At 47.7% G+C, this 18,935-nt stretch overlaps 1 long non-coding RNA gene across 1 annotated transcript; it reads right to left on the bottom strand.

The window, feature by feature from the left end:
- Nucleotides 1-2,323: 2,323 nt before the first annotated feature.
- Nucleotides 2,324-7,191, bottom strand: LOC132012833 (uncharacterized). The gene is made up of 4 exons (XR_009402776.1): nucleotides 6,792-7,191; nucleotides 5,936-6,246; nucleotides 2,794-3,683; nucleotides 2,324-2,642 (listed from the first exon to the last, which is right to left on the bottom strand). It is a non-coding gene; the product is annotated as an uncharacterized LOC132012833 (long non-coding RNA).
- Nucleotides 7,192-18,935: the final 11,744 nt, after the last annotated feature.

The following is an 18,935-nucleotide window of genomic DNA, read 5'->3' on the forward strand; positions in this document are numbered from 1 at the left end:
CCTGCTGTCCGACTAGTAATCTGCTGGAGGAATTCACGTAAGCCCTCTGGCCCTCGGCTTCCACAGTAGTCAAGAAAAGAAGTGGTTCTGGACAGTATCTCAAGACGGCTCCTAGCACTAAAGTTGGATTCTTTTTTTTTTTTTTTTTTTTTAGGATTTTATTTATTTACTTGAGAGAGAGACAGGGAGAGAGAGCATGAACGAGGAGAAGGTCAGAGGGAGAAGCAGACTCCCCGTGGAGCTGGGAGCCCGATGCGGGACTCGATCCCGGGACTCCAGGATCATGACCTGAGCCGAAGGCAGTCGTCCAACCAACTGAGCCACCCAGACATCCCCTAAAGTTGGATTCTAACGGCAGTTGCTGTTAACGTCTCTCACTAAAATTAACAAACATCTTCTGAACCAACCCCTGAGACAGGTTCTGTTGCATACATCTCCAGTTTTTGAAAGAGGCATCAAAAAAAAAATGCAGTGAACAATTAAGAAGACGATTTTAAAACTAATGAAGTACTATACAGTGCCTAACTGAACATAATTTTTTTTAAAAGATGATTTTAGTCAGGCGATTGAAACAGGGAGAACATTTATTAATGAGTAATATGTCAAAGAAAAGGAAGAGGGACACCTGGGTGGCTCAGTAGGTTAAACGCCTGCCTTCGGCTCAAGTCATGATCTCCGGGTCCTGGGATTGAGCCCCACGTGGGACTCCCAGCTCATGGGGGGCCTACTTCTCCCTCTCCCTCTGCCTCTCCCCCTGCTCATGCTCTGTCTCTCTCTCTCTCAAATGAATAAATAAAATCTTTTTTAAAAAGTCAGAAATTTGGGGCACCTGGGTGGCTCAGTGGGTTAAAGCCTCTGCCTTCAGCTCAGGTCATGATCTCAGGGTCCTGGGATAGAGCCCCGAATCAGGCTCTCTGCTCAGCAGGGAGCCTGCTTCCTCCTCTCTCTCTGCCTGCCTCTCTGCCTACTTGTGATCTCTGTCTGTCAAATAAATAAATAAATAAAAAGTCAGAAATTTGACATTTCTTTAAAAAAAATTAAAAAATAATTCCCACCTGTTTTTCCACCAGTGACCTTTTACTGTTCCAGTATCCAGTTCGTGATTCCACACTGTGCTAAACATATATGCCTGGGTTTTTTTGGAGTTTTTTTATTTTTAAGTAATTTCTACACCCAATGTGGAGCCCAAACTCATAACTCTAGGATCAAGAGTCCCATGCTCTTCCAACTAAGCCAGCCAGGCACCCCAACATACATGCCTTTTTTTTTTTTTTTTAGATTTTATTTATTATTTGTTTGACAGACAAAGATCACAAGTAGGCAGAGAGAGAGGAGGAAGCCGTCTCCCTGAGGAGCAGAGAGCCCGATGCGGGGCTCAATCCCAGGACCCTGGAATCACGACCTTAGCCAAAGGCACTGAGCCACCCAGGCGCCCCAACATATGTGCCTTTTGACTGATTGAAAGAACCTTTCATGAAGCCTACTCAGTGCCAGGCATCACCCTATATGTTGGAGAGCCAGTGAAACCCAAAGTCCTGGTTTATGGGCATAGAAAGGACGCTAAGGGGACAAGTGGCGTATTGTCTGCTCTGCGCTGCACTGATGCAAGGAGTCTTTATGACCAAGGACTATGTGTCTGACTCCTACTGCAAACAGGCGTGCCAGTTCCTGTGCATCCCCTCTGGCTATCAGTGAGAGGGGCCTCAGTATCAGGGTACTTGGGCTGCCCAGTCCCTGTCCCCCAACTCCTGGCAGCATTTCTGAGCTCATGATGGGACCTCTATTCATCTCCACATTGGGCTGTCCCCCTGGAGCCCTGTGCTGAAAGGTTAGCACCTTGGAAATCAGATAAAGGGCGTCCAGACACAGCTGTGTTTGTGTTATAAATTAAAGGGTGAATCATTAAAATGATTGTTTTCCTAAAAATAAAGCGATTAAATAGGTCTCCCTTCTCCCCTGCACCTCACTCCTCTTTTCCCAGCTTGTCTCCAAAGGACCACAGCTTCCCGTTCAAGGGCAAAGAATTATCTCTGTTTCAATCTTGGGTCCTAGGCTGGTACCATAACAATCATCATCTCTCATCTGAACTGGCCTAGAGGCCACTGAAGCCAGATTCTTTCCAGTATGAACTGCCATTCAAATGGAGAATAATCCAGCCCAGCCTGGTCCTTTAATGTTGGGATGGGGGTGGGGGTGGCGCAAGGTGGTTCCCAAAGGGGAAGTTTGAGAACTTTTCCCTTAACCCTCTTCTGTGGAAAGTTGGGTGCATGTTGGAAATTTAAGATTTAATACAGCAAGAGGGGGAAAGAGGATAAAATAAGCATGTGAAAGTGCTTAGAAAATCACCAGACACCCAGTTAAGTACTCAGTAAATGTTATTGTTACTATATTTAAAAGGTCTGTGAGGGACATTTGTACCTAATTTGGAAGGCAAGGGGTTTTTTTGGAAGGATGAGTGGTTGAACAGGAGTGGTGGTCTTCAGGGAGCTTACAGACTAGTAAGGTCTTAAATCATGCGGGCAGAACCAAACAGCGGGTGGCAAATACGGTAGGTAGCTACTAACAATACAGTCACTTTCCAGGCATGACGTCATTTCCTCTTCCTCTCAAGCCCTTCTGGTAGCCATTATTTCGGCCCCAGTCTACAGATGGAGAAACAGAGATGGAAAAAACTAGTAAAAGCAGAGCTCCAAGCCCAAGTGGTATCACACCTCCCCTGCTCCCAGACCGGTGTCGGGGAAGGGGGTCCTATCTCCCACCCACACCACACTCCACTCCATTGGCGTCACGCACCTGTTGGTGTCTCTCTTCCTTCTAGACTGGGAACAACTTCAGCGCAGAGTCCACGTCCTCTCACCTGTGAACCTCGAGGGCTAACCCAGGGACTGACTTGAATGGAAACTCAACCAAAACTGTGTTAAATAAATAGGCAGGGTTGCCTGGCCAGCTCAGTCAGAACCCATGAGACCACCTCAAGGTCGTGAGTTCAAGCCCCACTTTGGGTGTAAAGATTACTAAATATAATAACATAAAATAAATAAGCGAGCCAACAAACAAATACACAAAGGAATGTGAATTCCAGGCATCCCTGCCTAAGAACGCCTTGTGTCCCTGTTCTGTTGACTAATCTCATGCTCCTATTTCTTTTTCTGGGACAAAGGGGTGAACCTGTGGCCTATTTTACCAAAACATCATGGACAATTAGCCATGGGAACTCTAAAATGCTCAGGGAATGCAAAAATGCAGCCAGTGTAATGAATTGTGGTCTGTTCCCAGACCTCCATAATGAAAGAAGATCCTTAATTTTTTTTTAATGGGAAAATAAAGAGCTTTTCCCCTTCGAGCCAGCATGGATGAACTACCCCGCGAGCCAATGCTGACGCAGCCTGGGATGTCAAGACAGAAAATGGTCTTTAGGCCTGGGGATTTCTAGGGTCAATCTATAAAGATAAGTGCTCTGTGGGAGTTACTGTGCCCATGGGAGACTTTGAGAACTGGGGTAAACCTCGCGCTCTGCTTGTAGCATGGGCAGGGAACCAAAGGCAATGAACTCTCCCCATCAACACTAACAAAACAGACTCTTCCGGGAGACAGCAGAAACTCTTATGTGAGGACCCAATGTTGAGTTCTTGCTCTGTTTTTGGAGCTCCCTCCAGGCCTCCAAATTATCCACCAAAAACTACCTGAGGAGAAATCAGAGAATGAGGAAAATAAGGAATGGTTCAACGGCCACAAAGCCCCACATTTTAAAAATACTAAATGGCTCGGGGAGCCTCGGTGGCACCACCGGTTAAGTGTCCCACTCTTGCTTCCAGCTCGGGTCATGACCCCGGGGTGCAAGGATCCAGGCCTACGTGGAATCTACTTGAGATTCTCTCTCTCCTTCTGCCCCTCCTGTCTCTGTCTCGCTGTCTCTCTTTTTCTCTCTTATAAATAAATAAAATCTTAAAAAAAAAAAAAAAAGTACTAAGTGGCTCAGAATGAAACACTAAGCAGCCCTCAGAAAAGTCCCGAAAACCAGGCTGAGCGCAGCCAGCATTCCCTGGGGAGGAGGCGGCCGGGCTACCAGCCACTGGGTGAGGAGCTGGGTGGGGGCTGGGAGGCGGGTCCCCTTTCCTTTCCTTCCTCCACACCTGATCCCCTCCCTAGGGCCTGTGTTACCTAATGAGGCAGAACTTCTCTCTCCCCTAATGTTGAGCTCCAGCGAGGCCCTTTCTGGCTCCTGCAGGCACAAGCAGGTTCGCGGTACTCTGTACCGCTATGACAGCTTCAGGTGGGGATTGGGACACGGGCCACGCAGGGGGCCCTTCAGTTTAAGAGTCTGGGTAAGCCTCAGAGGCTGAGGCTTTGCTACCCCCGTCTCGGGCCCCCACCCGAAGGCAGGAGCCCGCTGAGGAAAACGAGGTTGGTTTCAGCTAGGCATTTAACAGTTGTTTGCTTCTCTCTGTATTTCATGTTTTTATTTTTTTTTTTTTTGAAGATTTTATTTATTTATTTGACAGACAGAGATCACAAGTAGGCAGAGAGGCAGGCAGAGAGAGAGAGAGGAGGTAGCAGGCTCCCGGCTGAGCAGAGAGCCCGATACGGGGCTCGATCCCAGGACCCTGAGAGCATGACCTGAGCCGAAGGCAGAGGCCCTAACCCACTGAGCCACCCAGGTGCCCCGTATTTCATGTTTTTATAAGAAATAACTTTCAGCTTTACTGGGGTAGAATTGACAAAATGGCGAGACATTTAGAGGGTACACTGTGGTGATTTGATATGCATATACACTCTGAAAAGATTTCTCCCAGTTAGTTAACTTACATATCTATCACCTCACATATTTCTCTTTTTTTAAATATTCTATTTATTTATTTATTGGCAAGAGGACGTGCACCAGGGGGGAAGGGTGCAGGGTGGGGGGTGCTGGGGAGGGAGAGAGAGGAAATCTCATGCACACTCCCAACCAAAAGTGGAGCTCCACGAGGGCTCTTGATCTCACAACCCTGAGATCATGATCCGAACTGAAATCAAGAGTTGGACGCTTAACCAGACAATTAACTGCCTGGACCACCAGGTGCCCCATCGCGTATTTATCTTTTTTTAATGAGAACATGTAAGTTCTACTCTTTTCCCAAATTTCAATTACACAACACAGTGTTATCAAGTATCACATTTTACTAGATCCTCATGCTTTTCTATTTTTTAATTTTTATTATTATTTTTAAGATCTTATTTGTTTATTTGACAAGGAGAGAGAGATCACAAGTAGGCAGAGAGGCAAGCAGAAAGAGAGGGGGAGGGGCTCGATCCCAGCATCCTGAGATCATGACCTGAGCCAAAGACAGAGGCTTTAACCCACTGAGCCACCCAGGTGCCCCCCTCATGCGTTTTTAAAATGAAAATTATCAAATATGGAAAGAACTACAGATAGTAATAGAATCAACCCCACGTATACCTCCCCCTAGATTCCACAATTATCAGGATTTTGCCACATTTGCTCTTTCCTTTTGCACCTTTGCTGAAATGTTTTATTTCAAGCAAATCCAAGGGGCACTTTGGCTCAGGTCATGATCCCGGGGTCCTGGGATCGAGCCCAGCATCAGGCTGGTCAGTGGGGAGCCTGCTTCTCCCTCTCCCTTTGCTGCTTCCCCTGCTTGTACTCTCTCACTCTTTCTCTCAAATAAAAAAAAAAAAGAATCTTAAAAAAAAAAAAAAGCCCCAATCCAACTTCACATGTCATTTCAGTCCTAGACATTTCAATATGCATCCGCAAAAGAAAATAAAGACATTTCTTATACACCACTATACTATTATCATGCCCCACAAAATAAACGATAATTACTTGGTATCCTTTAATACTAAGCCTCTCCCTATGACTATGAGAAATGATACCTCAGGCTGGACTCAGGGCTAAGGAAAAGCTCCCCTTGAAGGCGGAAGAAATACTCACCACAGGTCTATTCTTCAAGCCTCAATCCAGAATCCTTGCCTCAGTTTTGCAGGGTGGACACTTCCCATAAACATCTGCTTTACTGGTCTTGCACAGACATGGTGTCCCTCCAGCCCCCAGAGCCTAAAACAGGAGCTTGGACTTCTCAGCTAAAGCAGAATTCTCCAAGAACGTACCAGCATCAGCTGTGAGTTCTGTAGAACTAGAGACTCTGGGCAGGCCTGGGGCAGACTTGAGACTCTGCGTTGCTAACAAGTTCCCAGATGAGGAGGATTCTGCTAATCCTGGTGCAGCACTTGCAGAGTCACCAACTGCTGTAAACCGTACGAATGGATCTTTGCGGTACAAACCCGGAAGCCAGCATGGCCGCCCCTATTACTGCCCGCCTGTGCTGACACACTTGGGCCTTGACCTGTCAGGTCCCACTAACTGGGTTTCTGCTGCCTTTTTACCTGGTAACTGGGCCCAGCCTCGCTCGGCCATAACGGGCTCCCTGCCTGGAGTTCCGTTCCCTGAGGGACCAGAATTTTCCATCCCCCAATTTCCATGTCCTCCATCAGGTCCCCTCACCTGGTCTTTGTCTTGTCCCACTTAGCTTAGCTGACTTTCTCCTGTCCCTCCCAGAGTCCCTCCGACAGCTGTGAGGAGACATCCTTTCCTGTTGTCTTTTTCTACTTCACACACAGGTGCTGTGCCAAGCCCAAGTCTGGTTCTCTGTCACTTGCTCACTCCCCGCTGGCCCCCAGGTTCAGCCTGAACTGTTGAATAACAAGTCCCCATCTGGCTGCCACTGGCAACCATACTTGTCCCTCCGTCCCTCCCAGCCCCAACCCTTGCCCGAGCCTGCGGTACACACACTTGCCAGATGGTTCCTTCTCTGCCTGCCCCGCACGGGCACTGGTTCCACAAAGGTCCAGGCCTGAGCCAGGTGGGTTTCCGGGCCGAGCTCTGCATTAGCTGGTACAGAGCTCGGAAGGAACGGAGCTCTCGCCGTCTTCTCTGCCCTCGAAATGAAAGTCTGTTTAAGATGTGGTCCCTGGACATTTTAGAAATTAAAGCCAACACGCCTGGCTCAGAACATCTCAGGTCATGAGGCTGAGCCCCATGTGGGGCTCCCTGCTCAGTGCAGAGTCTGCTTCAGATTCCCTCTCTCTTTCTCTCTGCTCCTCCTCTGGGGCACATGCGCACTCTTTCTCTCTCATTCTCTCTCAAATAAGTAAATCTTTAAAAAAAAAATTAAAGCCAACACATGACAGTTCATGAACCAAAGGCCCCTCCCAGACAAGCTGATGGCTCTCCTTCCGTGAGGAAACACGCCCTAGGACACAGCCTCCACGAGCCGCGACACACTGAGAGGTGCGTCTCTCAGAGAAGCAGTTGTCCTAAAGTAATTAATGTTGGGCCTGGTTTTCCTCATCTCTCAGAACGGTTGCTCTTGGCGCTCAGACCCCTTTCTACACCAAATCGCCAGTTGGCCAGTTAGTGAGTCAAGTTTACAAACCCATGAACCCCCAAGGAGCCCCCATGGATAACAGTTAAGCAAGCAGGTGTGGGGGCCCCTGGGAGAGGGGACGGGTGGGTCCATCCATCCAGTAAACTCAGTAAACCTTTGCTGAGAGCCTACAAGGACCAGGGACTCTTCTAGAGGCTGGAAGTGCCACAGAGAACCGAACAGACAAAATCTCAGTCCTCATGGACCTTGTATTCCAATGGCAGAGACAAGTAATAAGCAAGACAATAAGTGAAAATATGTGGTAAAGTGAGAGCCTAGCGCGACACTAGGGTCCAAACGGCACAGTTGTGAGACAAACGACTCGTCAGGGGTGAATCTGCAACCAAGGACAGGAACCAGTCGCCAAATTTTCCCTTCCCTCAAGTTAAAGCCAAGTGGGCTGTGCGGCTAAGGGGCCTCACTGTGTATTAACAACGCAAGAAGAAAGCACTAACAGAAAAATAATGAAGCAGAGCAGGAAGATACAAACATGTTGGGGGGCAGTTAAAATTTTAAACAGCTTGATTTTTGTAATAAGTAGAATGTCTCACTAGGAAGGTGACCTGGAGGCAAGGGTGTCACTCGCCACCGACAGATCCAGAGAAACCCAGAAACACTGAGGAGCTGGAACGTGCGGACAATGAAGGGGAGAGAGGCGGGTCCCCGAAGAGACAGCAGCTAAGACAGGCGAGGATTCGGTTTGGAAGGGAGCCGAGAGACAGGCTAGCGACGGACGACGCGCCCTCCGGCTCCCCGGCCGAGGGAGAAGGCAGGGCGGTTCCCGACAGGTGGAACAGGGCGGGCGGTGACTCAGAGGCAGAGAGAGCAGCGCGGATTCCTAGCTCGAGCTCGGGCTTTCCGGGTCTCAGAAGTGCGAGAGTTCAACGGAGCCAGAGGGAAATGAAAAGCGTGAAAATCAAGATCAGGAAGGACAATCTTCTCTTTGGCGAAGGGCCCTTGGAAGCCATCGCAGATGCAGACCCAGATGCTCCAGAAAGACTGGCAGGACGGCTCCGGGCTGGTGCTCGCGGGGAAGCCCCGGCCCAGAGCTGGGGGGGAAGGGGGGGGCTTCGAACTGTGGGCGGGCCTGGCCACTTGGCCTCTCCAAAGACGCGTGGGAGGCAGCGAGTGGCAGAGCTTTGCTCGGCTCCCCTCTTCCTGTTCTTCCTCTTCCTTTAATGACAGGATGAGCTCACGGTGCCCAGTGGTGCCAGGAACGCACCGGCCGCTCGGCTCGCTGTGGCATTAGCAGGACCATGGAGTGCCCCACAGGCAGGTCGGTGTCCGCTGCGCACGAGGAGTGACCAGACAGCGGCGCCTGCACGGAACCGCCGAGCAACCATGCCCGCTCTGATGCCAAGCCATGTGGGGGATGGGGGGGCATGGCCACTGGGAGGGAGAGGGCAGGTCAGCTGCACGGGCCACTGGAACAAAACACTCCACTCCTCTTTAGAGGGAAATAATCCATTGGCTTCATTTCCTCTTTCTTTTCTTATCTTTCTTTCTTTTTTTTTTTTTTCTTTTGTTGCTATTTTTGCCTGTTATGGCAGAGTCAGACTCTCTAAGGAGAGATACCTTTAAACTACCTTTTCCTGGGGCACCTGGTGGCTCAGTTGGTTGAACCTCCTACTCTTGGTTTTGGCTAAGGTCGTGATTTCAGGGTCCTGGGATGGAGCCCAGCGTCTGGCTCCCCACTCAGCAGGGAGTCTGCAGGAGGATTCCCTCTCTCCGTCTCCCTAGGTCCCTCCCTCTCTCCCACTCACAGGCACCACATGCATGTATGCTCTCTCTCTAAAATAAATATGGGTGCATCTTTTTTTTTTTTAATTTATTTTTAATTTTTTTATAAACATGTATTTTTATCCCCAGGGGTACAGGTCTGTGAATTGCCAGGTTTACACACTTCACAGCTCTCACCAAAGCACATACCCTCCCCAATGTCCATAACCCCACCCCCCCTTCTCCCAACCCCCCTGCCCCAGCAACCCTCAGTTTGTTTTGTAAGATTAAGAGTCACTTATGGTTTGTCTCCCTCCCAATCCCATCTTGTTTCATTGATTCTTCTCCTACCCACTTAAGCCCCCATGTTGCATCACCACTTCCTCATATCAGGGAGATCATATGATAGTTGTCTTTCTCTGCTTGACTTATTTCGCTAAGCATGATACACTCTAGTTCCATCCATGTTGTCACAAATGGCAAGATTTCATTTCTTTTGATGGCTGCATAGTATTCCATTGTGTATATATACCACATCTTCTTGATCCAGATGGGTGCATCTTTAATCAATAAATCATAAACCACCTCTTCCTTGACTATGTCATAGCTTCTCTGCCTGCACTAACTGCACGCGTGTGAACTCCCATCCACTTCCACCCACACAAGTCCTCCTTCCCAATTAGCTGTGTCTAATCTCCCACTTGTTTTTTCCTATGGGGGGTCTTTTGACTCCCCACCTTCCCACATACCATATAAAAACCTACTCCATTGTCCATTTACTCTGGATTTTTCCCTCACCTTCCCCAATCTGCTTAAACTAGTCAACATCCTACCTCTCATGGCCTTTCTTCTTCCCAGAGTCCTCAACACATAGAGGAAGGAAGAGCATATCAAATCTGTACCATTGGTCATGCCAGTCAAGTCCTTATCATCTGGTCACACCATCTTCTCCAAGTCCCTGATTCTTCCTGGTACACATTTTCTCTTTTCCTTTTCCTTTCCTTCTTGGTGCCCTCAACCTTCATGTTGATAGCTGCCCACTCTCTTCTAGGCTCTCCTTCAAACTGAAGACCTTTGTTCTACAGTATAGTACCCACAGCTAGACTACCTTTCAGTTATGCTTCCCCCCAAGACATTGAGCATGGCACTGTCTCTCTTAATCATGGCCTGCCTCCCAACCACATCCCCACTTCCTCACTCCTCTTGACCCTGTGTAACTCACCCAGTCTAATATGCCCCTTCGGTCTACATTTTCAACCCACATACATTTGGACATCTCTCTGGTCTCTGCTTGCCTTCTTTCCCAATCTTCTTCTCCACCAATGAGCACAGCTGAACCAGAGGGAGGAAATACTCTCTATGCAAAACTACCTTCTCTTCAAAAATGGTAACAATTGGTATGGTGCACTGACTGTAGATACTATTCTATTCTAAGAACTTCATGTGTATTATCTCACTTAATCTTCACAACCCATGAGTTAAGTACAATTATTATCCCAACTTTATATATAAGTAATCGCAAAGGAAAAAGAAAAGGAAAGGAACTTGCCCAAGGTCATGCAGTTAGAGGCAAGATTTAAACAAAATCCATTATGTCTTAGTGCTACAACCCACTCTCACCCATCAAGTCATATGGAGTAGATGTTCGTTTTACTACAATTTCAGTGGCAGTACTCTTGTACCTAGAAAGTTCTCATTATTCATTCTAACCTGCTGAGTGCTTCACAAAGTGGAGGAACACAATAAAGATATGGTGAAAGCCCTTAAATTACCAAAATCTGATTTGTTCATAAAATTTAAGACATTCAAGTCCGTGGAATGAGTTAGCTGGAAAGAGGGAAGCTTGGATGAAAGGCATAAGCATGTATATTTGAAAAACAAAATTTTTGTTCTCCTTGAATTAACAAACTGTAAAATTTTGACAACCCTGTAATATAGGCTCATTAGGATGTAAATTTCCAGCAGTTGGTGCATTTACGTTCATTAAAACAACAACAACAAGATGCTTGAAATAAACAGCCTTGTGAATATTGCCAGAAATTTCTTAAATTCAGATTCTTAATGTGATCCCAGAGAATGTGATGTTTTCTGTCTCAGAGCTGATCACTGGAACAGGAACACCAGGGAAAGAGAAACCCTCTGTTAACTTAAGCATCCAAATATGGGCTGTGGTGTTGAGGCAAAGGATACCTGAGGATTGCGTTAGGATCTTGAACGACCTGTGATTTACCAGGCAGTTGTTTTTGCTACTCTCCATGTTAAACAATGGCATAATGACATGTAGAAACTGTGTCATCATGCTGAAAAAGACCCTCAACCATGGCCTGCAAGATAGGCTTCAAACTAGCAACATAAATGCATGTCTAAACTTCGGTCTTCTCTCTTGCGCTAATTCCTCTGACACTGATGTAGCTGTTGACGTCAGCTGCTCCTGGCCAGAGAGGTGCAATCAGCATGGCAGAGTCCTGGCATATTAAACTGGTCCAAGGCAAAAAACAAAAACCTTCCCAAGATCCTCTAAGGGTAAACACAAGAAAAATGGGGAATGTTTTAAGAAGTGGCTTCGGGCCATCGATAAGCCACATTAGAGGGTAAACACCAGTAAAAGAGAACGAACCACCCCAACGGCCCATCAAGATTCAAAACTCAAGTTCCAGAGATCGTGGCTGTTGCAGCTTTGGGGCAAGCTGTTTTGGGAAAAGGAACCTTTGTGCACCATTGGTGAGAATGCAAACTGGTGCAGCCACTGTGGAAAACAGTATGGAGGCTCCTCAAAAAATTAAAAAGGGAATGACCATATGATTCGGGAATTGCTCTACTGGGTATTTACCCAAAGAATACAAGGACACTAATTCAAAAAGATGTGTGTAACCCTGGTGTTTATTACAGCCTTATTTACAATAGCCAAGATAGAAGCTGCCCAAGTGTCCATCCATAGATGAATGGATAAAGGTGTGGCATATATACACAATGGAATATTATTCAGCCATAAAAAATGAAATCTTTCCATTTGCAACATGGATGGATCTAGAGTAGAATGCTGAGTGAAATCAGTCAGTCAGAGAAAGACAAATACCCTATGATTTCATTCATATATAGAATTTAAGAAACAAAACAAGCAAACAAACAAACAAAAAAGAGTCAGACCAAAATGAGACTCTTCACTGTAGAGAACATGGATGGTTATCGGAGGGGATGTGGGGAAGAAGAGGGTGAAGTAGGTAAAGGAGATTAAGAGCACATTTATCATGATGAGCATTGAGTAATGTGTAGAATTATTGAATAACTATATTGTACACCTAAACTAATGTAACATTATATGTTAACTATACTGGAATTAAAAAATTTTTTAATAATAAATAGTAAAATAAGTTACAATCCGGGGCACCTGGGTGGCTCAGTGGGTTAAGCCTCTGCCTTCAGATCAGGTCATGGTCTCAGGGTCCTGGGATCAAGCCCCACATTGGGCTCTCCGGTCAGCGAGGAGCCTGCTTCCACCTCTCTTTCTGCCTGCCTCTCTGCCTGCTTGTGCTCTCTGTCTGTCAAATAAATAAATAAAATCTTTAAAAAAAAAAGTTACAATCTATTAAAAAAATTCTTAAAAGAAGAGGCGTCTTTTAGAAGTCAGGTATGGGAAAGTAATAAACTAATAATAACTCAGTGGACCACTATATGCATGTCTGATTGGCCATCAGCAAAGTCTTCCCAAAAAGGTGGCAGCAGAGTATGATGGAAGATAAACTTGAAGCTGGAGAAGATGCGGGGACATTGGCTTTCCTGCTCGAGGCTGGGTAGTGCGAATGCCACGTCATTTTCGGCAAGAATCAGGCAGTGCATAATGAAACTTAAAATGTACATGGCTTTGGTCCTGCTGTCCCCCAAGACATCTAACCCACAGAAATGAGAGCACCTGAGGGTAAGAATATGTGTGCTAGACTATTTATTGTAGTGTTGTGCGCAAGCAAAACACGAGTAACAACCTGAAGATCTCTCAGTATACAACTGATCAAGTGTGGGCGGGGATCTGTCGGGTGACAGTTGGTCACCATCTGTCCCTTTCTTCTAAGCGAACAGAAACTCAATTTCCTTTAGGTATCCATTTGCTGGAAGAGAGGCCTGTAGCTCCAGCTCCACAGGGAAAACCTGTATTTATTTGAAGTCAAGCAGAGTTGATATCTCCAGTTCCTGGGATGCCTGGGTGGCTCAGTCAGTTAAGCGGCTGCCTTTGGCTCAGGTCATGATCCCAATGTCCTGGGGTCGAGCCGCGCATTGGGCTCCCTGCTCAGAGGGGAGCCCACTTCTGCCCCTCCCCCTGCTTGTGTGCTCTCTCTTTCTCTCTCTCTCTTTTGCTCTCTCTCTCAAATAATAAATAAAATCTTTAAAAAAAAAAAAAGAAAAGAAAAGAAAGAAAGAAAGAAATCTCCAGTTCCACGATGGTCCCCGCCTCTCCCAATCTGTGGGAGGAGCTCGGTGTCACTCTATCTACCTGACCCCAATTTCCTCAATTGCGAAATGCTCGTTCCCACACTTGCCCTGCCTGCATGGTAAGGTTTTCAAGTGAAACGAAATACAAGTATTTTGCAAACTTCTAAGCATGCCATCAATTTAAATGATGACAGATTTCGAAAAAGTCGGCCTTTGTGTGTACGCTCGACACTTTGTTTGTCTGTTCACCTCCAGGCCCAGAGTCACGTTGTCTCTCCTCAACCCCGTGATCTTCCTACATTCAGACCAAGGACAGCCATCAGGGCCCTGCGCTCCGCCGGCTCGCGGCCCGGCTCTCTCCACGTGGAGCTCCGGCCAACGCTTCGATTAACTCCTGACCAAAAAATGATGCCGGGTGTAGGAAGGACCCAGCTGTGCTTTTGCCTTAGAAGGGATTTCTCTCCAATTTTTCTTGCTCGTGACTCATTACTAAGATATTTCATCCATAATCATCATCTTTCTTTCCATAGAGGAACGTTTAAGATTTGCTTTCCAGATACCCGTCATCTTGTCCACACTCACGATCACAGATGCTGATTTAACCTGAGGAGACATAAACATTCATTGGCTTTTCCTCCCTTGATTGCCATCCTTCTAACGCTCTCTCTCCCCTTCACACCTCTAGGATTTTCTCCTTTTCTTGACACGAGCTCTCTTGTTCACCCTGCCCTGTGCTCCTTCCTTGGTTTTCTCTGAGCCCCCGGTTTCTCTGAAATGCAGTTTCCCATTCACTGCATGTACAAAACGTCTCGCATCTTCTCTGATGGGGTAGGAATGAGCAAAATTTGCTCCCATAGCTGCTATTTTGTCTTTTTTTTTTTTTTTGTCTTTTCCAAGTGAAGAGGACATTCTTGGGGGTTGTGTATGTGTGTGTGTGAATGTGCATTTGTGTATTTTTAAAGACCCAGGAGTTGGGTCGCTTGGGGATGAGCTTGTATAACGAGCAGACAGAACCAAACATAACCCATTTGTTTTCTCCCAAGAGTAGCTTTGAGGCCTAGACAGAGAAATAACATATGGGGGGACAAGTCGAGATGAGAAGGGGCCCCAGGGGACCCGGAAGAAACACGGGGCATGGCTCAGACAGAGGGAAGCGGGGGGCACACAGCAGGGACCCCCCAGGTTGCCATCTGGCACTGGTATGTGGGACCTCCAGGTCTCCTTCCCTCAGCTTCCTCGTTTCACAATCCCCCCAGAGCCCAAGGCAGAGGCACCACAAAGAGAACACGTAGGTGGTGGAGTCTGACAGAGCCCGGTTTGAATTTTGCTGCAACTTCTTGCTAGGACCTTGGGAAAGTCACCTCTCTGGGCCCTGGTGGCCTCTTCTGTGGCGAGGGAATGATCATGAGAAAGAAAAATGGATACGGAGGCCTGGGAAGAAAAGGCTTGTGGTAGAATAGGAGAACCTGATTCTGCTCTCGGGGAGAAAACTAGTTCCATGAAGGGTGAAAGGAAGGTGTTGGCTACAGCCGCGCTACACGAGCTCGCTGGGAAACCTACCTACCCTTTCACAAGTTTGTTCTGCTGTAAACTTCTGAAGCGAGGTCTATAATTCTCCTTGGAAGGACAGTTATTTCTTAAAAAAAAAAAAAAAGAAAGAAAAAAAAGAAAAGAAAAAAGAGAAATTTATTGGGGCATCTGGGTGTCTCAATAAGTGAAGCATCTGCCTTTGGCTCAGGTCATGATCCTGGGGTCCGGGGCTCAAGCCCCACATCGGGCTCCTTGCTCAGTGAGGAGCCTGCTTCTCCCTCTCCCTCTTCCTGCTGCTCCCCTGCTTGTGCTCACTCCCTCTCTCAAAATAAAATAAATAAAATCTTAAAAAAGAAAAAAAAAAAAAGAAAAGAAAAGGCATTTGTCCGTGTACACGCACATAAGCCAGAGTCAACCACTTGTCTCCATCCCCATCGTAGACAGGGTACAGCTTCGTGCCAGCCTCCTGGACAACTGCCCCATCACGTGAGGATTTGTGTGTTCCCTGGAAGGGACACGAGCACCCTCATCCAGATTCTGACCCTCCTCGTATGACCATGGCCCCACCGCTCACCCTCCTCTCAGGGCCTCATATTCCGTATGAAATAAGATGTTGGAATGAGGAGATATCTGTAGTTTCTTCCGTCTCAGACCCCCAGTGATTCTGGCCAAAAATGGTTGGAGACACTTGACCGTGTCTCTACTGAACGCCTGTCCCGGACCCAAGTCTTCCCAGGGAGTCAGCATCAACTACAGAACAAAAGTGCCAAGGGCACAGCCACCACAGGCTGGGCTCACTCTCCAGCACCTGCCCGTGGGCAGCAGGGCCAATCCGGCGGTGGTAGGGACAGGATGCCCCAAGCCCTGCGGCTCCTCCGCTTCCCCGCAAGAGGACGGAGTCTCCTCGGCTTCCCGGTGTAAGGCACTCCTTCCTGAACATCCCTACGGAAGTGTCCCCACAGAATGACTTCTGTGAATGTGCCCCAAGAGCAAGGCGATCATGTATTCTAGAGAGAAAGAAACACCCTCAACCACGCCTCCTGGGGGGTGGGAGAGGCTGGGACCATTGTGCTCCTGGTGACTCCATTATAATCTCGTCCACAGAGACGAAGAGGTCAAGTTCCAGTGGGGTCCATAAGTTCCACTGAAATTCGCCACAGGCCTCCCCGCTGCCCAGGATCAGAAAGAAAGTACCTGCACCCTTGGGGAGCCAACTGGGAGAGGCAGAGGAGGGGAGGGAGGGGCGACAGTAAACTCTGGCATCACCGTCTGCTTTAGGGCCACGAAAACCTCCAGCCACGGTGGATGTTGGCTTGGGCAAGAAAGATGAGCACAGCCTTTTCAGGGATCACAAGGCAAGGGGGAGAAGACACCGTTCCTCCGCTGTGTGCTGACAGCTACCCTACCCTACCCTACCACTCCTCCACTGGTCCCACGACCTGGGCCTCTGTGCACGGCCCCCTTCCCTTCAATAGTCTGCATTGTTCAGGGAATCTCTTCCTTTTGTTTTTCCATCCATTTGTACCGCGGCTCATTTGTTTTCCATTCCCGGGAGCAATTCATCTGCTCTTGGGCCCCACGGTGTCTTTCTCCCCTTGATTCCTGGACAAGATGCTTGGACAGGTCCATTGTCTTAACAGTGGCCAACTCACAGCATTTACTAAAAGTTGTGTTTTAGAAAGAAAAACCAATGGGGATTCCAGTTTCTATCCATGGTAACTTCTGGGAAGTTTTGGGAGTGGTGCTGCTGCTGTGTGGCTTGGCCTTTGTCCTCTTCGCTTGGGCTCTGGCGTGAGGCAAGTTCCACAGAAAAATCTGGGGAAAACTCCCGTGATGCCAAGACAAAGGGAAGAGCTCTTTCCTGTTTCTCTTCTCTGCCATCCTGGGGCATTGTAAAGGAATTATAAAATTAAACCATAGGGATAGAACGAAGGGAAAGAGTTTAAGGTCTTCTTTTCACTGCCCTGTGGATAGACAGCCCTTTATGGCTACTCAAGAAAAGTGGATCATAGGGAAAAAAGAAAAAGTCAGTGTGGTTCAGGACAGGCCTGTGTCGGGGAGGGACAGGGCTGGCAAGAAGAGGTTTACCCTAGAAGTCCCAGAAAAGGCCCCAACTGTACGAGCAGGCTTTGCCCTGGGTGTACCAGAGAAATCTCTGTTGCTGGGACCATTATGGGTGTAATTATCCTAGTTATTAATGTGCCACCGATTGTGGGAGTGGAGGGTGTGTCCAGCTCCATCCATGGGCTCTTTCGCTCTGGGTGTTTGTTTTTGCCATAGACTTCAGGAGGCCTCCTAATTATCCACAGAATTGTAGAGACGAGCTAATAGCATCTCTCGTCTCCAACAGAAAGCTGACGGGATTATTGATTGAAGAAACGCTGCTGAAGAAATGGTTGTAAGAGTGTTGAGGGTTCATTCTTCAGGACTAAAAGAAAATAAACAGAAAATAAAGGAAAGATACAGTTCCAAGGGGACTTACTCTTTTTCCAAGCCTTAGGTTTCCCAAGCAAAGCATGTGACAGGTAAGGAAAGCGTTTCCAGGCAAACCTTCAGGATAGCCTTGAAAGAGGCACACTCCCCACCCTCCACAAGAGCCTTGGGGCTCATGATGTGCGTGTATCATGGGCCTGCCCCCGCATATACACGCCTCTGCTCTAGCCCCAGCGTCTACGCAGAGGCCAGGAAACACCACCGGCCCTACTAATCTGTGGGGAGGCTGTCTCATGGAGCCAGACTGCACAAAGATGCCTCTTCAACATGGCGGAGACTCAGCACTCTTGGCAGAAACACTTGGCACTGGCAGGAAATCTCAGCAGGGCGGCTTGTTTCCGCTCATCAAACACCAGTAGCTTTCACCGTGAGCAGCAGAAAATGGGAGAAATGTGTCTGATCGCATCCGGGCTGTGTGTCAGCACTTTTCTGAGGCAGAGTTAGTTGGATTCTGGCTTTGAAGAAAAGGTTGTTACACTCTTCTTCTGCCCCACAGTATCAGCCAAGAAAACGGTTGGCAGGAACTTACCTGAAACTCGGCTGCCCTTCCAATACCTCTGCCGCAACCCTGAGAGGGTCAGTCACTGAGAAACCAAAGTTGATGACGGAGATTCCTCTCTCCCTGCTAATCACGGGGCACCCAATCACTGAGGAGCAATGAATGCCTGGGAACGATCACTTGAGCCTCTCTTGTACTTTCTCTCTAACCATCCCTACTCCAACAGCTGCCTGTCTGTCTCACTCTTGTTGGCCCCACCAAAAGCTGGTCAAGGAAGGGGAAGCCAGATGTATACCCCGTGCGACAACATGGCTCACTCCTGATCAGCGGCTCTCAAGCCAAACAAAACAACACAAAGCAAAACAACCCTAGTGAGTGAGAGGGGAGTCTGTAAATGACCAATGAATGATCAGGGATTTGAGAGTGCCCAAGGACTGCCCCCACAAGTAGCTATTCTTATAACCAAGAACCCACAACTGACCCCTCACACGAGATACCCATGGCTCCTTTCCTGGCACCACAATGTTCTGCCTCCAGAGGAGGGAATGCTGATTTAGAAGACAGGACTGGTAATTCTTAGGTAGACAGTTTGATGAATTTTTACAGATGCCTACAGATATGTTACCCCCCCCCCCCCCCCATACCCACATCAACTACAGAACATTTCCAGGAGGTCCCCTCAGGCCCCTTCTAAGTTAACATCAAGATCCAGAATGAACAACTCTTCGGACTTCCGTCACCGTAGAGAATTTTGCCTATTCGAAGACTCCTCATGAGTAGGACAGGTCCATAATCTTGCATCTGGCTTCTTTTTACCTAACATTTGGTCTGTGACGCTGGTT

This window comes from Mustela nigripes, chromosome 3 (genome assembly GCF_022355385.1).
Source record: "Mustela nigripes isolate SB6536 chromosome 3, MUSNIG.SB6536, whole genome shotgun sequence".
Classification (NCBI taxonomy): Eukaryota; Metazoa; Chordata; class Mammalia; order Carnivora; family Mustelidae; genus Mustela; species Mustela nigripes.